This window comes from Gasterosteus aculeatus, chromosome 2 (genome assembly GCF_964276395.1).
Source record: "Gasterosteus aculeatus chromosome 2, fGasAcu3.hap1.1, whole genome shotgun sequence".
NCBI lineage: Eukaryota > Metazoa > Chordata > Actinopteri > Perciformes > Gasterosteidae > Gasterosteus > Gasterosteus aculeatus.
This window is the reverse complement of record NC_135689.1, coordinates 23,390,729-23,404,916: the sequence shown is the minus strand read 5'-3', so window position 1 is coordinate 23,404,916 and position 14,188 is coordinate 23,390,729. Positions and strand designations below refer to the sequence as shown.

Sequence of the window (14,188 nt, the reverse complement as noted above, 5' to 3'; positions counted from 1 at the left end):
TTTTAAAATGTGTCAAAGGTTTTGTAGTTTTGACAATGAAATGGAGTCACTTTCTAAGGCCTTCTCTGTGTCTTTTACAGATAGAAATGAAAAAGCTTACGGCACCTGGGATTCCCAGGCGGTCTTCCATCCAAGTACTAACCAGGCCCTACTCTGCTTAGCTTCTGAGATCAGACGAGATCAGGCGGAGCCAGAGAGGTATGGCCGTAAGCAACTGTATGTCCTCTTCCTAATCTTTTAAAATGTGTCAAAGGTTTTGGAGTTTTGATAATGAAAAAGGAGTCACTTTCTAATGCCTTCTCGATTTCTTCCAGAGAGAGAAATGAAAAAGCTTACGGCACCTGGGATTCCCAGGCGGTCTTCCATCCAAGTACTAACCAGGCCCTACTCTGCTTAGCTTCTGAGATCAGACGAGATCAGGCGGAGCCAGAGAGGTATGGCCGTAAGCAACTGTATGTCCTCTTCCTAATCTTTTAAAATGTGTCAAAGGTTTTGGAGTTTTGATAATGAAAAAGGAGTCACTTTCTAATGCCTTCTCGATTTCTTCCAGAGAGAGAAATGAAAAAGCTTACGGCACCTGGGATTCCCAGGCGGTCTTCCATCCAAGTACTAACCAGGCCCTACTCTGCTTAGCTTCTGAGATCAGACGAGATCAGGCGGAGCCAGAGAGGTATGGCCGTAAGCAACTGTATGTCCTCTTCCTAATCTTTTAAAATGTGTCAAAGGTTTTGGAGTTTTGATAATGAAAAAGGAGTCACTTTCTAATGCCTTCTCGATTTCTTCCAGAGAGAGAAATGAAAAAGCTTACGGCACCTGGGATTCCCAGGCGGTCTTCCATCCAAGTACTAACCAGGCCCTACTCTGCTTAGCTTCTGAGATCAGACGAGATCAGGCGGAGCCAGAGAGGTATGGCCGTAAGCAACTGTATGTCCTCTTCCTAATCTTTTAAAACTTGTCAAAGGTTTTGTAGTTTTGACAATGAAATGGAGTCACTTTCTAAGGCCTTCTCTGTGTCTTTTACAGATAGAAATGAAAAAGCTTACGGCACCTGGGATTCCCAGGCGGTCTTCCATCCAAGTACTAACCAGGCCCTACTCTGCTTAGCTTCTGAGATCAGACGAGATCAGGCGGAGCCAGAGAGGTATGGCCGTAAGCAACTGTATGCCCTCTTCCTAATCTTTTAAAATGTGTCAAAGGTTTTGGAGTTTTGATAATGAAAAAGGAGTCACTTTCTAATGCCTTCTCGATTTCTTCCAGAGAGAGAAATGAAAAAGCTTACGGCACCTGGGATTCCCAGGCGGTCTTCCATCCAAGTACTAACCAGGCCCTACTCTGCTTAGCTTCTGAGATCAGACGAGATCAGGCAGAGCCAGAGAGGTATGGCCGTAAGCAACTGTATGTCCTCTACCTAATCTTTTAAAATGTGTCAAAGGTTTTGTAGTTTTGACAATTAAATGGAGTCACTTTCTAAGGCCTTCTCTGTGTCTTTTACAGATAGAATTGAAAAAGCTTACGGCACCTGGGATTCCCAGGCGGTCTTCCATCCAAGTACTAACCAGGCCCTACTCTGCTTAGCTTCTGAGATCAGACGAGATCAGGCGGAGCCAGAGAGGTATGGCCGTAAGCAACTGTATGTCCTCTTCCTAATCTTTTAAAATGTGTCAAAGGTTTTGGAGTTTTGATAATGAAAAAGGAGTCACTTTCTAATGCCTTCTCGATTTCTTCCAGAGAGAGAAATGAAAAAGCTTACGGCACCTGGGATTCCCAGGCGGTCTTCCATCCAAGTACTAACCAGGCCCTACTCTGCTTAGCTTCTGAGATCAGACGAGATCAGGCGGAGCCAGAGAGGTATGGCCGTAAGCAACTGTATGTCCTCTTCCTAATATTTTAAAATGTGTCAAAGGTTTTGGAGTTTTGATAATGAAAAAGGATTCACTTTCTAATGCCTTCTCAATTTCTTCCAGAGAGAGAAATGAAAAAGCTTACGGCACCTGGGATTCCCAGGCGGTCTTCCATCCAAGTACTAACCAGGCCCTACTCTGCTTAGCTTCTGAGATCAGACGAGATCAGGCGGAGCCAGAGAGGTATGGCCGTAAGCAACTGTATGTCCTCTTCCTAATCTTTTAAAATGTGTCAAAGGTTTTGGAGTTTTGATAATGAAAAAGGAGTCACTTTCTAATGCCTTCTCGATTTCTTCCAGAGAGAGAAATGAAAAAGCTTACGGCACCTGGGATTCCCAGGCGGTCTTCCATCCAAGTACTAACCAGACCCTACTCTGCTTAGCTTCTGAGATCAGACGAGATCAGGCGGAGCCAGAGAGGTATGGCCGTAAGCAACTGTATGTCCTCTTCCTAATCTTTTAAAATGTGTCAAAGGTTTTGGAGTTTTGATAATGAAAAAGGAGTCACTTTCTAATGCCTTCTCGATTTCTTCCAGAGAGAGAAATGAAAAAGCTTACGGCACCTGGGATTCCCAGGCGGTCTTCCATCCAAGTACTAACCAGGCCCTACTCTGCTTAGCTTCTGAGATCAGACGAGATCAGGCGGAGCCAGAGAGGTATGGCCGTAAGCAACTGTATGTCCTCTTCCTAATCTTTTAAAATGTGTCAAAGGTTTTGGAGTTTTGATAATGAAAAAGGAGTCACTTTCTAATGCCTTCTCGATTTCTTCCAGAGAGAGAAATGAAAAAGCTTACGGCACCTGGGATTCCCAGGCGGTCTTCCATCCAAGTACTAACCAGGCCCTACTCTGCTTAGCTTCTGAGATCAGACGAGATCAGGCGGAGCCAGAGAGGTATGGCCGTAAGCAACTGTATGTCCTCTTCCTAATCTTTTAAAATGTGTCAAAGGTTTTGGAGTTTTGATAATGAAAAAGGATTCACTTTCTAATGCCTTCTCAATTTCTTCCAGAGAGAGAAATGAAAAAGCTTACGGCACCTGGGATTCCCAGGCGGTCTTCCATCCAAGTACTAACCAGGCCCTACTCTGCTTAGCTTCTGAGATCAGACGAGATCAGGCGGAGCCAGAGAGGTATGGCCGTAAGCAACTGTATGTCCTCTACCTAATCTTTTAAAATGTGTCAAAGGTTTTGTAGTTTTGACAATGAAATGGAGTCACTTTCTAAGGCCTTCTCTGTGTCTTTTACAGATAGAAATGAAAAAGCTTACGGCACCTGGGATTCCCAGGCGGTCTTCCATCCAAGTACTAACCAGGCCCTACTCTGCTTAGCTTCTGAGATCAGACGAGATCAGGCGGAGCCAGAGAGGTATGGCCGTAAGCAACTGTATGTCCTCTACCTAATCTTTTAAAATGTGTCAAAGGTTTTGGAGTTTTGATAATGAAAAAGGAGTCACTTTCTAATGCCTTCTCGATTTCTTCCAGAGAGAGAAATGAAAAAGCTTACGGCACCTGGGATTCCCAGGCGGTCTTCCATCCAAGTACTAACCAGGCCCTACTCTGCTTAGCTTCTGAGATCAGACGAGATCAGGCGGAGCCAGAGAGGTATGGCCGTAAGCAACTGTATGTCCTCTTCCTAATATTTTAAAATGTGTCAAAGGTTTTGGAGTTTTGATCATGAAAAAGGATTCACTTTCTAATGCCTTCTCAATTTCTTCCAGAGAGAGAAATGAAAAAGCTTACGGCACCTGGGATTCCCAGGCGGTCTTCCATCCAAGTACTAACCAGGCCCTACTCTGCTTAGCTTCTGAGATCAGACGAGATCAGGCGGAGCCAGAGAGGTATGGCCGTAAGCAACTGTATGTCCTCTTCCTAATCTTTTAAAACTTGTCAAAGGTTTTGTAGTTTTGACAATGAAATGGAGTCACTTTCTAAGGCCTTCTCTGTGTCTTTTACAGATAGAAATGAAAAAGCTTACGGCACCTGGGATTCCCAGGCGGTCTTCCATCCAAGTACTAACCAGGCCCTACTCTGCTTAGCTTCTGAGATCAGACGAGATCAGGCGGAGCCAGAGAGGTATGGCCGTAAGCAACTGTATGTCCTCTTCCTAATCTTTTAAAATGTGTCAAAGGTTTTGGAGTTTTGATAATGAAAAAGGAGTCACTTTCTAATGCCTTCTCGATTTCTTCCAGAGAGAGAAATGAAAAAGCTTACGGCACCTGGGATTCCCAGGCGGTCTTCCATCCAAGTACTAACCAGGCCCTACTCTGCTTAGCTTCTGAGATCAGACGAGATCAGGCAGAGCCAGAGAGGTATGGCCGTAAGCAACTGTATGTCCTCTACCTAATCTTTTAAAATGTGTCAAAGGTTTTGTAGTTTTGACAATTAAATGGAGTCACTTTCTAAGGCCTTCTCTGTGTCTTTTACAGATAGAATTGAAAAAGCTTACGGCACCTGGGATTCCCAGGCGGTCTTCCATCCAAGTACTAACCAGGCCCTACTCTGCTTAGCTTCTGAGATCAGACGAGATCAGGCGGAGCCAGAGAGGTATGGCCGTAAGCAACTGTATGTCCTCTTCCTAATCTTTTAAAATGTGTCAAAGGTTTTGGAGTTTTGATAATGAAAAAGGAGTCACTTTCTAATGCCTTCTCGATTTCTTCCAGAGAGAGAAATGAAAAAGCTTACGGCACCTGGGATTCCCAGGCGGTCTTCCATCCAAGTACTAACCAGGCCCTACTCTGCTTAGCTTCTGAGATCAGACGAGATCAGGCGGAGCCAGAGAGGTATGGCCGTAAGCAACTGTATGTCCTCTTCCTAATCTTTTAAAATGTGTCAAAGGTTTTGGAGTTTTGATAATGAAAAAGGATTCACTTTCTAATGCCTTCTCAATTTCTTCCAGAGAGAGAAATGAAAAAGCTTACGGCACCTGGGATTCCCAGGCGGTCTTCCATCCAAGTACTAACCAGGCCCTACTCTGCTTAGCTTCTGAGATCAGACGAGATCAGGCGGAGCCAGAGAGGTATGGCCGTAAGCAACTGTATGTCCTCTACCTAATCTTTTAAAATGTGTCAAAGGTTTTGTAGTTTTGACAATTAAATGGAGTCACTTTCTAAGGCCTTCTCTGTGTCTTTTACAGATAGAATTGAAAAAGCTTACGGCACCTGGGATTCCCAGGCGGTCTTCCATCCAAGTACTAACCAGGCCCTACTCTGCTTAGCTTCTGAGATCAGACGAGATCAGGCGGAGCCAGAGAGGTATGGCCGTAAGCAACTGTATGTCCTCTTCCTAATCTTTTAAAATGTGTCAAAGGTTTTGGAGTTTTGATAATGAAAAAGGAGTCACTTTCTAATGCCTTCTCGATTTCTTCCAGAGAGAGAAATGAAAAAGCTTACGGCACCTGGGATTCCCAGGCGGTCTTCCATCCAAGTACTAACCAGGCCCTACTCTGCTTAGCTTCTGAGATCAGACGAGATCAGGCAGAGCCAGAGAGGTATGGCCGTAAGCAACTGTATGTCCTCTACCTAATCTTTTAAAATGTGTCAAAGGTTTTGTAGTTTTGACAATTAAATGGAGTCACTTTCTAAGGCCTTCTCTGTGTCTTTTACAGATAGAATTGAAAAAGCTTACGGCACCTGGGATTCCCAGGCGGTCTTCCATCCAAGTACTAACCAGGCCCTACTCTGCTTAGCTTCTGAGATCAGACGAGATCAGGCGGAGCCAGAGAGGTATGGCCGTAAGCAACTGTATGTCCTCTTCCTAATCTTTTAAAATGTGTCAAAGGTTTTGGAGTTTTGATAATGAAAAAGGAGTCACTTTCTAATGCCTTCTCGATTTCTTCCAGAGAGAGAAATGAAAAAGCTTACGGCACCTGGGATTCCCAGGCGGTCTTCCATCCAAGTACTAACCAGGCCCTACTCTGCTTAGCTTCTGAGATCAGACGAGATCAGGCGGAGCCAGAGAGGTATGGCCGTAAGCAACTGTATGTCCTCTTCCTAATCTTTTAAAATGTGTCAAAGGTTTTGGAGTTTTGATAATGAAAAAGGATTCACTTTCTAATGCCTTCTCAATTTCTTCCAGAGAGAGAAATGAAAAAGCTTACGGCACCTGGGATTCCCAGGCGGTCTTCCATCCAAGTACTAACCAGGCCCTACTCTGCTTAGCTTCTGAGATCAGACGAGATCAGGCGGAGCCAGAGAGGTATGGCCGTAAGCAACTGTATGTCCTCTACCTAATCTTTTAAAATGTGTCAAAGGTTTTGTAGTTTTGACAATTAAATGGAGTCACTTTCTAAGGCCTTCTCTGTGTCTTTTACAGATAGAATTGAAAAAGCTTACGGCACCTGGGATTCCCAGGCGGTCTTCCATCCAAGTACTAACCAGGCCCTACTCTGCTTAGCTTCTGAGATCAGACGAGATCAGGCGGAGCCAGAGAGGTATGGCCGTAAGCAACTGTATGTCCTCTACCTAATCTTTTAAAATGTGTCAAAGGTTTTGGAGTTTTGATAATGAAAAAGGAGTCACTTTCTAATGCCTTCTCGATTTCTTCCAGAGAGAGAAATGAAAAAGCTTACGGCACCTGGGATTCCCAGGCGGTCTTCCATCCAAGTACTAACCAGGCCCTACTCTGCTTAGCTTCTGAGATCAGACGAGATCAGGCGGAGCCAGAGAGGTATGGCCGTAAGCAACTGTATGTCCTCTTCCTAATATTTTAAAATGTGTCAAAGGTTTTGGAGTTTCGATCATGAAAAAGGATTCACTTTCTAATGCCTTCTCAATTTCTTCCAGAGAGAGAAATGAAAAAGCTTACGGCACCTGGGATTCCCAGGCGGTCTTCCATCCAAGTACTAACCAGGCCCTACTCTGCTTAGCTTCTGAGATCAGATGAGATCAGGCGGAGCCAGAGAGGTATGGCCGTAAGCAACTGTATGTCCTCTTCCTAATCTTTTAAAATGTGTCAAAGGTTTTGTAGTTTTGACAATTAAATGGAGTCACTTTCTAAGGCCTTCTCTGTGTCTTTTACAGATAGAATTGAAAAAGCTTACGGCACCTGGGATTCCCAGGCGGTCTTCCATCCAAGTACTAACCAGGCCCTACTCTGCTTAGCTTCTGAGATCAGACGAGATCAGGCGGAGCCAGAGAGGTATGGCCGTAAGCAACTGTATGTCCTCTACCTAATCTTTTAAAATGTGTCAAAGGTTTTGGAGTTTTGATAATGAAAAAGGAGTCACTTTCTAATGCCTTCTCGATTTCTTCCAGAGAGAGAAATGAAAAAGCTTACGGCACCTGGGATTCCCAGGCGGTCTTCCATCCAAGTACTAACCAGGCCCTACTCTGCTTAGCTTCTGAGATCAGACGAGATCAGGCGGAGCCAGAGAGGTATGGCCGTAAGCAACTGTATGTCCTCTTCCTAATATTTTAAAATGTGTCAAAGGTTTTGGAGTTTTGATCATGAAAAAGGATTCACTTTCTAATGCCTTCTCAATTTCTTCCAGAGAGAGAAATGAAAAAGCTTACGGCACCTGGGATTCCCAGGCGGTCTTCCATCCAAGTACTAACCAGGCCCTACTCTGCTTAGCTTCTGAGATCAGACGAGATCAGGCAGAGCCAGAGAGGTATGGCCGTAAGCAACTGTATGTCCTCTACCTAATCTTTTAAAATGTGTCAAAGGTTTTGTAGTTTTGACAATGAAATGGAGTCACTTTCTAAGGCCTTCTCTGTGTCTTTTACAGATAGAAATGAAAAAGCTTACGGCACCTGGGATTCCCAGGCGGTCTTCCATCCAAGTACTAACCAGGCCCTACTCTGCTTAGCTTCTGAGATCAGACGAGATCAGGCGGAGCCAGAGAGGTATGGCCGTAAGCAACTGTATGTCCTCTTCCTAATCTTTTAAAATGTGTCAAAGGTTTTGGAGTTTTGATAATGAAAAAGGAGTCACTTTCTAATGCCTTCTCGATTTCTTCCAGAGAGAGAAATGAAAAAGCTTACGGCACCTGGGATTCCCAGGCGGTCTTCCATCCAAGTACTAACCAGGCCCTACTCTGCTTAGCTTCTGAGATCAGACGAGATCAGGCGGAGCCAGAGAGGTATGGCCGTAAGCAACTGTATGTCCTCTTCCTAATCTTTTAAAATGTGTCAAAGGTTTTGGAGTTTTGATAATGAAAAAGGAGTCACTTTCTAATGCCTTCTCGATTTCTTCCAGAGAGAGAAATGAAAAAGCTTACGGCACCTGGGATTCCCAGGCGGTCTTCCATCCAAGTACTAACCAGGCCCTACTCTGCTTAGCTTCTGAGATCAGACGAGATCAGGCGGAGCCAGAGAGGTATGGCCGTAAGCAACTGTATGTCCTCTTCCTAATCTTTTAAAATGTGTCAAAGGTTTTGGAGTTTTGACAATTAAATGGAGTCACTTTCTAAGGCCTTCTCTGTGTCTTTTACAAATAGAATTGAAAAAGCTTACGGCACCTGGGATTCCCAGGCGGTCTTCCATCCAAGTACTAACCAGGCCCTACTCTGCTTAGCTTCTGAGATCAGACGAGATCAGGCGGAGCCAGAGAGGTATGGCCGTAAGCAACTGTATGTCCTCTACCTAATCTTTTAAAATGTGTCAAAGGTTTTGTAGTTTTGACAATTAAATGGAGTCACTTTCTAAGGCCTTCTCTGTGTCTTTTACAGATAGAATTGAAAAAGCTTACGGCACCTGGGATTCCCAGGCGGTCTTCCATCCAAGTACTAACCAGGCCCTACTCTGCTTAGCTTCTGAGATCAGACGAGATCAGGCGGAGCCAGAGAGGTATGGCCGTAAGCAACTGTATGTCCTCTACCTAATCTTTTAAAATGTGTCAAAGGTTTTGGAGTTTTGATAATGAAAAAGGAGTCACTTTCTAATGCCTTCTCGATTTCTTCCAGAGAGAGAAATGAAAAAGCTTACGGCACCTGGGATTCCCAGGCGGTCTTCCATCCAAGTACTAACCAGGCCCTACTCTGCTTAGCTTCTGAGATCAGACGAGATCAGGCGGAGCCAGAGAGGTATGGCCGTAAGCAACTGTATGTCCTCTACCTAATCTTTTAAAATGTGTCAAAGGTTTTGTAGTTTTGACAATGAAATGGAGTCACTTTCTAAGGCCTTCTCTGTGTCTTTTACAGATAGAAATGAAAAAGCTTACGGCACCTGGGATTCCCAGGCGGTCTTCCATCCAAGTACTAACCAGGCCCTACTCTGCTTAGCTTCTGAGATCAGACGAGATCAGGCGGAGCCAGAGAGGTATGGCCGTAAGCAACTGTATGTCCTCTTCCTAATCTTTTAAAACTTGTCAAAGGTTTTGTAGTTTTGACAATGAAATGGAGTCACTTTCTAAGGCCTTCTCTGTGTCTTTTACAGATAGAAATGAAAAAGCTTACGGCACCTGGGATTCCCAGGCGGTCTTCCATCCAAGTACTAATCAGGCCCTACTCTGCTTAGCTTCTGAGATCAGACAAGATCAGGCGGAGCCAGAGAGGTATGGCCGTAAGCAACTGTATGTCCTCTTCCTAATCTTTTAAAATGTGTCAAAGGTTTTGGAGTTTTGATAATGAAAAAGGAGTCACTTTCTAATGCCTTCTCGATTTCTTCCAGAGAGAGAAATGAAAAAGCTTACGGCACCTGGGATTCCCAGGCGGTCTTCCATCCAAGTACTAACCAGGCCCTACTCTGCTTAGCTTCTGAGATCAGACGAGATCAGGCGGAGCCAGAGAGGTATGGCCGTAAGCAACTGTATGTCCTCTTCCTAATCTTTTAAAATGTGTCAAAGGTTTTGGAGTTTTGATAATGAAAAAGGAGTCACTTTCTAATGCCTTCTCGATTTCTTCCAGAGAGAGAAATGAAAAAGCTTACGGCACCTGGGATTCCCAGGCGGTCTTCCATCCAAGTACTAACCAGGCCCTACTCTGCTTAGCTTCTGAGATCAGACGAGATCAGGCGGAGCCAGAGAGGTATGGCCGTAAGCAACTGTATGTCCTCTTCCTAATCTTTTAAAATGTGTCAAAGGTTTTGGAGTTTTGATAATGAAAAAGGATTCACTTTCTAATGCCTTCTCGATTTCTTCCAGAGAGAGAAATGAAAAAGCTTACGGCACCTGGGATTCCCAGGCGGTCTTCCATCCAAGTACTAACCAGGCCCTACTCTGCTTAGCTTCTGAGATCAGACGAGATCAGGCGGAGCCAGAGAGGTATGGCCGTAAGCAACTGTATGTCCTCTTCCTAATCTTTTAAAATGTGTCAAAGGTTTTGGAGTTTTGATAATGAAAAAGGAGTCACTTTCTAATGCCTTCTCGATTTCTTCCAGAGAGAGAAATGAAAAAGCTTACGGCACCTGGGATTCCCAGGCGGTCTTCCATCCAAGTACTAACCAGGCCCTACTCTGCTTAGCTTCTGAGATCAGACGAGATCAGGCGGAGCCAGAGAGGTATGGCCGTAAGCAACTGTATGTCCTCTTCCTAATCTTTTAAAATGTGTCAAAGGTTTTGGAGTTTTGATAATGAAAAAGGAGTCACTTTCTAATGCCTTCTCGATTTCTTCCAGAGAGAGAAATGAAAAAGCTTACGGCACCTGGGATTCCCAGGCGGTCTTCCATCCAAGTACTAACCAGGCCCTACTCTGCTTAGCTTCTGAGATCAGACGAGATCAGGCGGAGCCAGAGAGGTATGGCCGTAAGCAACTGTATGTCCTCTTCCTAATCTTTTAAAACTTGTCAAAGGTTTTGTAGTTTTGACAATGAAATGGAGTCACTTTCTAAGGCCTTCTCTGTGTCTTTTACAGATAGAAATGAAAAAGCTTACGGCACCTGGGATTCCCAGGCGGTCTTCCATCCAAGTACTAACCAGGCCCTACTCTGCTTAGCTTCTGAGATCAGACGAGATCAGGCGGAGCCAGAGAGGTATGGCCGTAAGCAACTGTATGCCCTCTTCCTAATCTTTTAAAATGTGTCAAAGGTTTTGGAGTTTTGATAATGAAAAAGGAGTCACTTTCTAATGCCTTCTCGATTTCTTCCAGAGAGAGAAATGAAAAAGCTTACGGCACCTGGGATTCCCAGGCGGTCTTCCATCCAAGTACTAACCAGGCCCTACTCTGCTTAGCTTCTGAGATCAGACGAGATCAGGCAGAGCCAGAGAGGTATGGCCGTAAGCAACTGTATGTCCTCTACCTAATCTTTTAAAATGTGTCAAAGGTTTTGTAGTTTTGACAATTAAATGGAGTCACTTTCTAAGGCCTTCTCTGTGTCTTTTACAGATAGAATTGAAAAAGCTTACGGCACCTGGGATTCCCAGGCGGTCTTCCATCCAAGTACTAACCAGGCCCTACTCTGCTTAGCTTCTGAGATCAGACGAGATCAGGCGGAGCCAGAGAGGTATGGCCGTAAGCAACTGTATGTCCTCTTCCTAATCTTTTAAAATGTGTCAAAGGTTTTGGAGTTTTGATAATGAAAAAGGAGTCACTTTCTAATGCCTTCTCGATTTCTTCCAGAGAGAGAAATGAAAAAGCTTACGGCACCTGGGATTCCCAGGCGGTCTTCCATCCAAGTACTAACCAGGCCCTACTCTGCTTAGCTTCTGAGATCAGACGAGATCAGGCGGAGCCAGAGAGGTATGGCCGTAAGCAACTGTATGTCCTCTTCCTAATATTTTAAAATGTGTCAAAGGTTTTGGAGTTTTGATAATGAAAAAGGATTCACTTTCTAATGCCTTCTCAATTTCTTCCAGAGAGAGAAATGAAAAAGCTTACGGCACCTGGGATTCCCAGGCGGTCTTCCATCCAAGTACTAACCAGGCCCTACTCTGCTTAGCTTCTGAGATCAGACGAGATCAGGCAGAGCCAGAGAGGTATGGCCGTAAGCAACTGTATGTCCTCTACCTAATCTTTTAAAATGTGTCAAAGGTTTTGTAGTTTTGACAATTAAATGGAGTCACTTTCTAAGGCCTTCTCTGTGTCTTTTACAGATAGAATTGAAAAAGCTTACGGCACCTGGGATTCCCAGGCGGTCTTCCATCCAAGTACTAACCAGGCCCTACTCTGCTTAGCTTCTGAGATCAGACGAGATCAGGCGGAGCCAGAGAGGTATGGCCGTAAGCAACTGTATGTCCTCTTCCTAATCTTTTAAAATGTGTCAAAGGTTTTGGAGTTTTGATAATGAAAAAGGAGTCACTTTCTAATGCCTTCTCGATTTCTTCCAGAGAGAGAAATGAAAAAGCTTACGGCACCTGGGATTCCCAGGCGGTCTTCCATCCAAGTACTAACCAGACCCTACTCTGCTTAGCTTCTGAGATCAGACGAGATCAGGCGGAGCCAGAGAGGTATGGCCGTAAGCAACTGTATGTCCTCTTCCTAATCTTTTAAAATGTGTCAAAGGTTTTGGAGTTTTGATAATGAAAAAGGAGTCACTTTCTAATGCCTTCTCGATTTCTTCCAGAGAGAGAAATGAAAAAGCTTACGGCACCTGGGATTCCCAGGCGGTCTTCCATCCAAGTACTAACCAGGCCCTACTCTGCTTAGCTTCTGAGATCAGACGAGATCAGGCGGAGCAAGAGAGGTATGGCCGTAAGCAACTGTATGTCCTCTTCCTAATCTTTTAAAATGTGTCAAAGGTTTTGGAGTTTTGATAATGAAAAAGGATTCACTTTCTAATGCCTTCTCAATTTCTTCCAGAGAGAGAAATGAAAAAGCTTACGGCACCTGGGATTCCCAGGCGGTCTTCCATCCAAGTACTAACCAGGCCCTACTCTGCTTAGCTTCTGAGATCAGACGAGATCAGGCGGAGCCAGAGAGGTATGGCCGTAAGCAACTGTATGTCCTCTACCTAATCTTTTAAAATGTGTCAAAGGTTTTGTAGTTTTGACAATTAAATGGAGTCACTTTCTAAGGCCTTCTCTGTGTCTTTTACAGATAGAATTGAAAAAGCTTACGGCACCTGGGATTCCCAGGCGGTCTTCCATCCAAGTACTAACCAGGCCCTACTCTGCTTAGCTTCTGAGATCAGACGAGATCAGGCGGAGCCAGAGAGGTATGGCCGTAAGCAACTGTATGTCCTCTACCTAATCTTTTAAAATGTGTCAAAGGTTTTGGAGTTTTGATAATGAAAAAGGAGTCACTTTCTAATGCCTTCTCGATTTCTTCCAGAGAGAGAAATGAAAAAGCTTACGGCACCTGGGATTCCCAGGCGGTCTTCCATCCAAGTACTAACCAGGCCCTACTCTGCTTAGCTTCTGAGATCAGACGAGATCAGGCGGAGCCAGAGAGGTATGGCCGTAAGCAACTGTATGTCCTCTTCCTAATATTTTAAAATGTGTCAAAGGTTTTGGAGTTTTGATCATGAAAAAGGATTCACTTTCTAATGCCTTCTCAATTTCTTCCAGAGAGAGAAATGAAAAAGCTTACGGCACCTGGGATTCCCAGGCGGTCTTCCATCCAAGTACTAACCAGGCCCTACTCTGCTTAGCTTCTGAGATCAGACGAGATCAGGCGGAGCCAGAGAGGTATGGCCGTAAGCAACTGTATGTCCTCTTCCTAATCTTTTAAAACTTGTCAAAGGTTTTGTAGTTTTGACAATGAAATGGAGTCACTTTCTAAGGCCTTCTCTGTGTCTTTTACAGATAGAAATGAAAAAGCTTACGGCACCTGGGATTCCCAGGCGGTCTTCCATCCAAGTACTAACCAGGCCCTACTCTGCTTAGCTTCTGAGATCAGACGAGATCAGGCGGAGCCAGAGAGGTATGGCCGTAAGCAACTGTATGTCCTCTTCCTAATCTTTTAAAATGTGTCAAAGGTTTTGGAGTTTTGATAATGAAAAAGGAGTCACTTTCTAATGCCTTCTCGATTTCTTCCAGAGAGAGAAATGAAAAAGCTTACGGCACCTGGGATTCCCAGGCGGTCTTCCATCCAAGTACTAACCAGGCCCTACTCTGCTTAGCTTCTGAGATCAGACGAGATCAGGCAGAGCCAGAGAGGTATGGCCGTAAGCAACTGTATGTCCTCTACCTAATCTTTTAAAATGTGTCAAAGGTTTTGTAGTTTTGACAATTAAATGGAGTCACTTTCTAAGGCCTTCTCTGTGTCTTTTACAGATAGAATTGAAAAAGCTTACGGCACCTGGGATTCCCAGGCGGTCTTCCATCCAAGTACTAACCAGGCCCTACTCTGCTTAGCTTCTGAGATCAGACGAGATCAGGCGGAGCCAGAGAGGTATGGCCGTAAGCAACTGTATGTCCTCTTCCTAATCTTTTAAAATGTGTCAAAGGTTTTGGAGTTTTGATAATGAAAAAGGAGTC

The 14,188-nt window shown here is 44.5% G+C and overlaps 60 non-coding genes across 60 annotated transcripts; all 60 read right to left on the bottom strand.

Moving 5' to 3' along the window:
* Nucleotides 1-93: 93 nt before the first annotated feature.
* Nucleotides 94-212, bottom strand: LOC144403527 (5S ribosomal RNA). The gene has a single exon (XR_013465465.1). It is a non-coding gene; the product is annotated as a 5S ribosomal RNA (ribosomal RNA).
* Nucleotides 213-329: 117 nt separating this feature from the next.
* Nucleotides 330-448, bottom strand: LOC144403526 (5S ribosomal RNA). The gene has a single exon (XR_013465464.1). It is a non-coding gene; the product is annotated as a 5S ribosomal RNA (ribosomal RNA).
* A 117-nt stretch (nt 449-565) lies between these two features.
* On the bottom strand, nt 566-684 carry LOC144403525 (5S ribosomal RNA). Its single transcript, XR_013465463.1, has one exon. It is a non-coding gene; the product is annotated as a 5S ribosomal RNA (ribosomal RNA).
* A 117-nt stretch (nt 685-801) lies between these two features.
* On the bottom strand, nt 802-920 carry LOC144403524 (5S ribosomal RNA). Its single transcript, XR_013465462.1, has one exon. It is a non-coding gene; the product is annotated as a 5S ribosomal RNA (ribosomal RNA).
* A 116-nt stretch (nt 921-1,036) lies between these two features.
* On the bottom strand, nt 1,037-1,155 carry LOC144403523 (5S ribosomal RNA). Its single transcript, XR_013465461.1, has one exon. It is a non-coding gene; the product is annotated as a 5S ribosomal RNA (ribosomal RNA).
* A 117-nt stretch (nt 1,156-1,272) lies between these two features.
* LOC144397391 (5S ribosomal RNA) lies at nt 1,273-1,391 on the bottom strand. The gene has a single exon (XR_013459537.1). It is a non-coding gene; the product is annotated as a 5S ribosomal RNA (ribosomal RNA).
* Nucleotides 1,392-1,507: 116 nt separating this feature from the next.
* On the bottom strand, nt 1,508-1,626 carry LOC144403521 (5S ribosomal RNA). Its single transcript, XR_013465459.1, has one exon. It is a non-coding gene; the product is annotated as a 5S ribosomal RNA (ribosomal RNA).
* A 117-nt stretch (nt 1,627-1,743) lies between these two features.
* Nucleotides 1,744-1,862, bottom strand: LOC144403520 (5S ribosomal RNA). Its single transcript, XR_013465458.1, has one exon. It is a non-coding gene; the product is annotated as a 5S ribosomal RNA (ribosomal RNA).
* A 117-nt stretch (nt 1,863-1,979) lies between these two features.
* Nucleotides 1,980-2,098, bottom strand: LOC144403519 (5S ribosomal RNA). Its single transcript, XR_013465457.1, has one exon. It is a non-coding gene; the product is annotated as a 5S ribosomal RNA (ribosomal RNA).
* A 117-nt stretch (nt 2,099-2,215) lies between these two features.
* LOC144398251 (5S ribosomal RNA) lies at nt 2,216-2,334 on the bottom strand. Its single transcript, XR_013460398.1, has one exon. It is a non-coding gene; the product is annotated as a 5S ribosomal RNA (ribosomal RNA).
* A 117-nt stretch (nt 2,335-2,451) lies between these two features.
* Nucleotides 2,452-2,570, bottom strand: LOC144403518 (5S ribosomal RNA). The gene has a single exon (XR_013465456.1). It is a non-coding gene; the product is annotated as a 5S ribosomal RNA (ribosomal RNA).
* Nucleotides 2,571-2,687: 117 nt separating this feature from the next.
* On the bottom strand, nt 2,688-2,806 carry LOC144403517 (5S ribosomal RNA). The gene has a single exon (XR_013465455.1). It is a non-coding gene; the product is annotated as a 5S ribosomal RNA (ribosomal RNA).
* Nucleotides 2,807-2,923: 117 nt separating this feature from the next.
* Nucleotides 2,924-3,042, bottom strand: LOC144403516 (5S ribosomal RNA). Its single transcript, XR_013465454.1, has one exon. It is a non-coding gene; the product is annotated as a 5S ribosomal RNA (ribosomal RNA).
* Nucleotides 3,043-3,158: 116 nt separating this feature from the next.
* On the bottom strand, nt 3,159-3,277 carry LOC144403515 (5S ribosomal RNA). The gene has a single exon (XR_013465453.1). It is a non-coding gene; the product is annotated as a 5S ribosomal RNA (ribosomal RNA).
* A 117-nt stretch (nt 3,278-3,394) lies between these two features.
* LOC144403514 (5S ribosomal RNA) lies at nt 3,395-3,513 on the bottom strand. Its single transcript, XR_013465452.1, has one exon. It is a non-coding gene; the product is annotated as a 5S ribosomal RNA (ribosomal RNA).
* Nucleotides 3,514-3,630: 117 nt separating this feature from the next.
* On the bottom strand, nt 3,631-3,749 carry LOC144403513 (5S ribosomal RNA). Its single transcript, XR_013465451.1, has one exon. It is a non-coding gene; the product is annotated as a 5S ribosomal RNA (ribosomal RNA).
* Nucleotides 3,750-3,865: 116 nt separating this feature from the next.
* Nucleotides 3,866-3,984, bottom strand: LOC144403512 (5S ribosomal RNA). Its single transcript, XR_013465450.1, has one exon. It is a non-coding gene; the product is annotated as a 5S ribosomal RNA (ribosomal RNA).
* A 117-nt stretch (nt 3,985-4,101) lies between these two features.
* LOC144397390 (5S ribosomal RNA) lies at nt 4,102-4,220 on the bottom strand. The gene has a single exon (XR_013459536.1). It is a non-coding gene; the product is annotated as a 5S ribosomal RNA (ribosomal RNA).
* Nucleotides 4,221-4,336: 116 nt separating this feature from the next.
* Nucleotides 4,337-4,455, bottom strand: LOC144403510 (5S ribosomal RNA). Its single transcript, XR_013465448.1, has one exon. It is a non-coding gene; the product is annotated as a 5S ribosomal RNA (ribosomal RNA).
* A 117-nt stretch (nt 4,456-4,572) lies between these two features.
* Nucleotides 4,573-4,691, bottom strand: LOC144403509 (5S ribosomal RNA). Its single transcript, XR_013465447.1, has one exon. It is a non-coding gene; the product is annotated as a 5S ribosomal RNA (ribosomal RNA).
* A 117-nt stretch (nt 4,692-4,808) lies between these two features.
* LOC144403508 (5S ribosomal RNA) lies at nt 4,809-4,927 on the bottom strand. Its single transcript, XR_013465446.1, has one exon. It is a non-coding gene; the product is annotated as a 5S ribosomal RNA (ribosomal RNA).
* Nucleotides 4,928-5,043: 116 nt separating this feature from the next.
* LOC144403507 (5S ribosomal RNA) lies at nt 5,044-5,162 on the bottom strand. The gene has a single exon (XR_013465445.1). It is a non-coding gene; the product is annotated as a 5S ribosomal RNA (ribosomal RNA).
* Nucleotides 5,163-5,279: 117 nt separating this feature from the next.
* LOC144397388 (5S ribosomal RNA) lies at nt 5,280-5,398 on the bottom strand. The gene has a single exon (XR_013459534.1). It is a non-coding gene; the product is annotated as a 5S ribosomal RNA (ribosomal RNA).
* A 116-nt stretch (nt 5,399-5,514) lies between these two features.
* LOC144403506 (5S ribosomal RNA) lies at nt 5,515-5,633 on the bottom strand. The gene has a single exon (XR_013465444.1). It is a non-coding gene; the product is annotated as a 5S ribosomal RNA (ribosomal RNA).
* A 117-nt stretch (nt 5,634-5,750) lies between these two features.
* Nucleotides 5,751-5,869, bottom strand: LOC144403505 (5S ribosomal RNA). Its single transcript, XR_013465443.1, has one exon. It is a non-coding gene; the product is annotated as a 5S ribosomal RNA (ribosomal RNA).
* A 117-nt stretch (nt 5,870-5,986) lies between these two features.
* Nucleotides 5,987-6,105, bottom strand: LOC144403504 (5S ribosomal RNA). Its single transcript, XR_013465442.1, has one exon. It is a non-coding gene; the product is annotated as a 5S ribosomal RNA (ribosomal RNA).
* Nucleotides 6,106-6,221: 116 nt separating this feature from the next.
* LOC144403503 (5S ribosomal RNA) lies at nt 6,222-6,340 on the bottom strand. The gene has a single exon (XR_013465441.1). It is a non-coding gene; the product is annotated as a 5S ribosomal RNA (ribosomal RNA).
* Nucleotides 6,341-6,457: 117 nt separating this feature from the next.
* LOC144403502 (5S ribosomal RNA) lies at nt 6,458-6,576 on the bottom strand. The gene has a single exon (XR_013465440.1). It is a non-coding gene; the product is annotated as a 5S ribosomal RNA (ribosomal RNA).
* Nucleotides 6,577-6,693: 117 nt separating this feature from the next.
* On the bottom strand, nt 6,694-6,812 carry LOC144404584 (5S ribosomal RNA). Its single transcript, XR_013466525.1, has one exon. It is a non-coding gene; the product is annotated as a 5S ribosomal RNA (ribosomal RNA).
* Nucleotides 6,813-6,928: 116 nt separating this feature from the next.
* On the bottom strand, nt 6,929-7,047 carry LOC144403501 (5S ribosomal RNA). Its single transcript, XR_013465439.1, has one exon. It is a non-coding gene; the product is annotated as a 5S ribosomal RNA (ribosomal RNA).
* A 117-nt stretch (nt 7,048-7,164) lies between these two features.
* LOC144403499 (5S ribosomal RNA) lies at nt 7,165-7,283 on the bottom strand. The gene has a single exon (XR_013465437.1). It is a non-coding gene; the product is annotated as a 5S ribosomal RNA (ribosomal RNA).
* Nucleotides 7,284-7,400: 117 nt separating this feature from the next.
* Nucleotides 7,401-7,519, bottom strand: LOC144397387 (5S ribosomal RNA). The gene has a single exon (XR_013459533.1). It is a non-coding gene; the product is annotated as a 5S ribosomal RNA (ribosomal RNA).
* A 116-nt stretch (nt 7,520-7,635) lies between these two features.
* Nucleotides 7,636-7,754, bottom strand: LOC144403498 (5S ribosomal RNA). Its single transcript, XR_013465436.1, has one exon. It is a non-coding gene; the product is annotated as a 5S ribosomal RNA (ribosomal RNA).
* A 117-nt stretch (nt 7,755-7,871) lies between these two features.
* Nucleotides 7,872-7,990, bottom strand: LOC144403497 (5S ribosomal RNA). Its single transcript, XR_013465435.1, has one exon. It is a non-coding gene; the product is annotated as a 5S ribosomal RNA (ribosomal RNA).
* A 117-nt stretch (nt 7,991-8,107) lies between these two features.
* Nucleotides 8,108-8,226, bottom strand: LOC144403496 (5S ribosomal RNA). The gene has a single exon (XR_013465434.1). It is a non-coding gene; the product is annotated as a 5S ribosomal RNA (ribosomal RNA).
* A 116-nt stretch (nt 8,227-8,342) lies between these two features.
* On the bottom strand, nt 8,343-8,461 carry LOC144403495 (5S ribosomal RNA). The gene has a single exon (XR_013465433.1). It is a non-coding gene; the product is annotated as a 5S ribosomal RNA (ribosomal RNA).
* Nucleotides 8,462-8,577: 116 nt separating this feature from the next.
* LOC144403494 (5S ribosomal RNA) lies at nt 8,578-8,696 on the bottom strand. The gene has a single exon (XR_013465432.1). It is a non-coding gene; the product is annotated as a 5S ribosomal RNA (ribosomal RNA).
* A 117-nt stretch (nt 8,697-8,813) lies between these two features.
* LOC144403493 (5S ribosomal RNA) lies at nt 8,814-8,932 on the bottom strand. Its single transcript, XR_013465431.1, has one exon. It is a non-coding gene; the product is annotated as a 5S ribosomal RNA (ribosomal RNA).
* Nucleotides 8,933-9,048: 116 nt separating this feature from the next.
* Nucleotides 9,049-9,167, bottom strand: LOC144403492 (5S ribosomal RNA). The gene has a single exon (XR_013465430.1). It is a non-coding gene; the product is annotated as a 5S ribosomal RNA (ribosomal RNA).
* Nucleotides 9,168-9,283: 116 nt separating this feature from the next.
* Nucleotides 9,284-9,402, bottom strand: LOC144398861 (5S ribosomal RNA). Its single transcript, XR_013461008.1, has one exon. It is a non-coding gene; the product is annotated as a 5S ribosomal RNA (ribosomal RNA).
* A 117-nt stretch (nt 9,403-9,519) lies between these two features.
* On the bottom strand, nt 9,520-9,638 carry LOC144403491 (5S ribosomal RNA). Its single transcript, XR_013465429.1, has one exon. It is a non-coding gene; the product is annotated as a 5S ribosomal RNA (ribosomal RNA).
* Nucleotides 9,639-9,755: 117 nt separating this feature from the next.
* Nucleotides 9,756-9,874, bottom strand: LOC144403490 (5S ribosomal RNA). The gene has a single exon (XR_013465428.1). It is a non-coding gene; the product is annotated as a 5S ribosomal RNA (ribosomal RNA).
* A 117-nt stretch (nt 9,875-9,991) lies between these two features.
* LOC144403488 (5S ribosomal RNA) lies at nt 9,992-10,110 on the bottom strand. The gene has a single exon (XR_013465426.1). It is a non-coding gene; the product is annotated as a 5S ribosomal RNA (ribosomal RNA).
* Nucleotides 10,111-10,227: 117 nt separating this feature from the next.
* Nucleotides 10,228-10,346, bottom strand: LOC144403487 (5S ribosomal RNA). The gene has a single exon (XR_013465425.1). It is a non-coding gene; the product is annotated as a 5S ribosomal RNA (ribosomal RNA).
* Nucleotides 10,347-10,463: 117 nt separating this feature from the next.
* LOC144403486 (5S ribosomal RNA) lies at nt 10,464-10,582 on the bottom strand. The gene has a single exon (XR_013465424.1). It is a non-coding gene; the product is annotated as a 5S ribosomal RNA (ribosomal RNA).
* A 116-nt stretch (nt 10,583-10,698) lies between these two features.
* LOC144403485 (5S ribosomal RNA) lies at nt 10,699-10,817 on the bottom strand. The gene has a single exon (XR_013465423.1). It is a non-coding gene; the product is annotated as a 5S ribosomal RNA (ribosomal RNA).
* Nucleotides 10,818-10,934: 117 nt separating this feature from the next.
* On the bottom strand, nt 10,935-11,053 carry LOC144397386 (5S ribosomal RNA). The gene has a single exon (XR_013459532.1). It is a non-coding gene; the product is annotated as a 5S ribosomal RNA (ribosomal RNA).
* A 116-nt stretch (nt 11,054-11,169) lies between these two features.
* On the bottom strand, nt 11,170-11,288 carry LOC144403484 (5S ribosomal RNA). Its single transcript, XR_013465422.1, has one exon. It is a non-coding gene; the product is annotated as a 5S ribosomal RNA (ribosomal RNA).
* A 117-nt stretch (nt 11,289-11,405) lies between these two features.
* Nucleotides 11,406-11,524, bottom strand: LOC144403483 (5S ribosomal RNA). The gene has a single exon (XR_013465421.1). It is a non-coding gene; the product is annotated as a 5S ribosomal RNA (ribosomal RNA).
* Nucleotides 11,525-11,641: 117 nt separating this feature from the next.
* On the bottom strand, nt 11,642-11,760 carry LOC144397385 (5S ribosomal RNA). Its single transcript, XR_013459531.1, has one exon. It is a non-coding gene; the product is annotated as a 5S ribosomal RNA (ribosomal RNA).
* A 116-nt stretch (nt 11,761-11,876) lies between these two features.
* LOC144403482 (5S ribosomal RNA) lies at nt 11,877-11,995 on the bottom strand. The gene has a single exon (XR_013465420.1). It is a non-coding gene; the product is annotated as a 5S ribosomal RNA (ribosomal RNA).
* Nucleotides 11,996-12,112: 117 nt separating this feature from the next.
* LOC144398250 (5S ribosomal RNA) lies at nt 12,113-12,231 on the bottom strand. Its single transcript, XR_013460397.1, has one exon. It is a non-coding gene; the product is annotated as a 5S ribosomal RNA (ribosomal RNA).
* A 117-nt stretch (nt 12,232-12,348) lies between these two features.
* LOC144397302 (5S ribosomal RNA) lies at nt 12,349-12,467 on the bottom strand. Its single transcript, XR_013459447.1, has one exon. It is a non-coding gene; the product is annotated as a 5S ribosomal RNA (ribosomal RNA).
* Nucleotides 12,468-12,584: 117 nt separating this feature from the next.
* Nucleotides 12,585-12,703, bottom strand: LOC144403481 (5S ribosomal RNA). The gene has a single exon (XR_013465419.1). It is a non-coding gene; the product is annotated as a 5S ribosomal RNA (ribosomal RNA).
* Nucleotides 12,704-12,819: 116 nt separating this feature from the next.
* On the bottom strand, nt 12,820-12,938 carry LOC144403480 (5S ribosomal RNA). The gene has a single exon (XR_013465418.1). It is a non-coding gene; the product is annotated as a 5S ribosomal RNA (ribosomal RNA).
* Nucleotides 12,939-13,055: 117 nt separating this feature from the next.
* Nucleotides 13,056-13,174, bottom strand: LOC144403479 (5S ribosomal RNA). The gene has a single exon (XR_013465417.1). It is a non-coding gene; the product is annotated as a 5S ribosomal RNA (ribosomal RNA).
* Nucleotides 13,175-13,291: 117 nt separating this feature from the next.
* Nucleotides 13,292-13,410, bottom strand: LOC144403477 (5S ribosomal RNA). The gene has a single exon (XR_013465415.1). It is a non-coding gene; the product is annotated as a 5S ribosomal RNA (ribosomal RNA).
* Nucleotides 13,411-13,526: 116 nt separating this feature from the next.
* LOC144403476 (5S ribosomal RNA) lies at nt 13,527-13,645 on the bottom strand. Its single transcript, XR_013465414.1, has one exon. It is a non-coding gene; the product is annotated as a 5S ribosomal RNA (ribosomal RNA).
* A 117-nt stretch (nt 13,646-13,762) lies between these two features.
* On the bottom strand, nt 13,763-13,881 carry LOC144397384 (5S ribosomal RNA). The gene has a single exon (XR_013459530.1). It is a non-coding gene; the product is annotated as a 5S ribosomal RNA (ribosomal RNA).
* Nucleotides 13,882-13,997: 116 nt separating this feature from the next.
* On the bottom strand, nt 13,998-14,116 carry LOC144403475 (5S ribosomal RNA). Its single transcript, XR_013465413.1, has one exon. It is a non-coding gene; the product is annotated as a 5S ribosomal RNA (ribosomal RNA).
* Between the last annotated feature and the right edge of the window lie 72 nt (nt 14,117-14,188).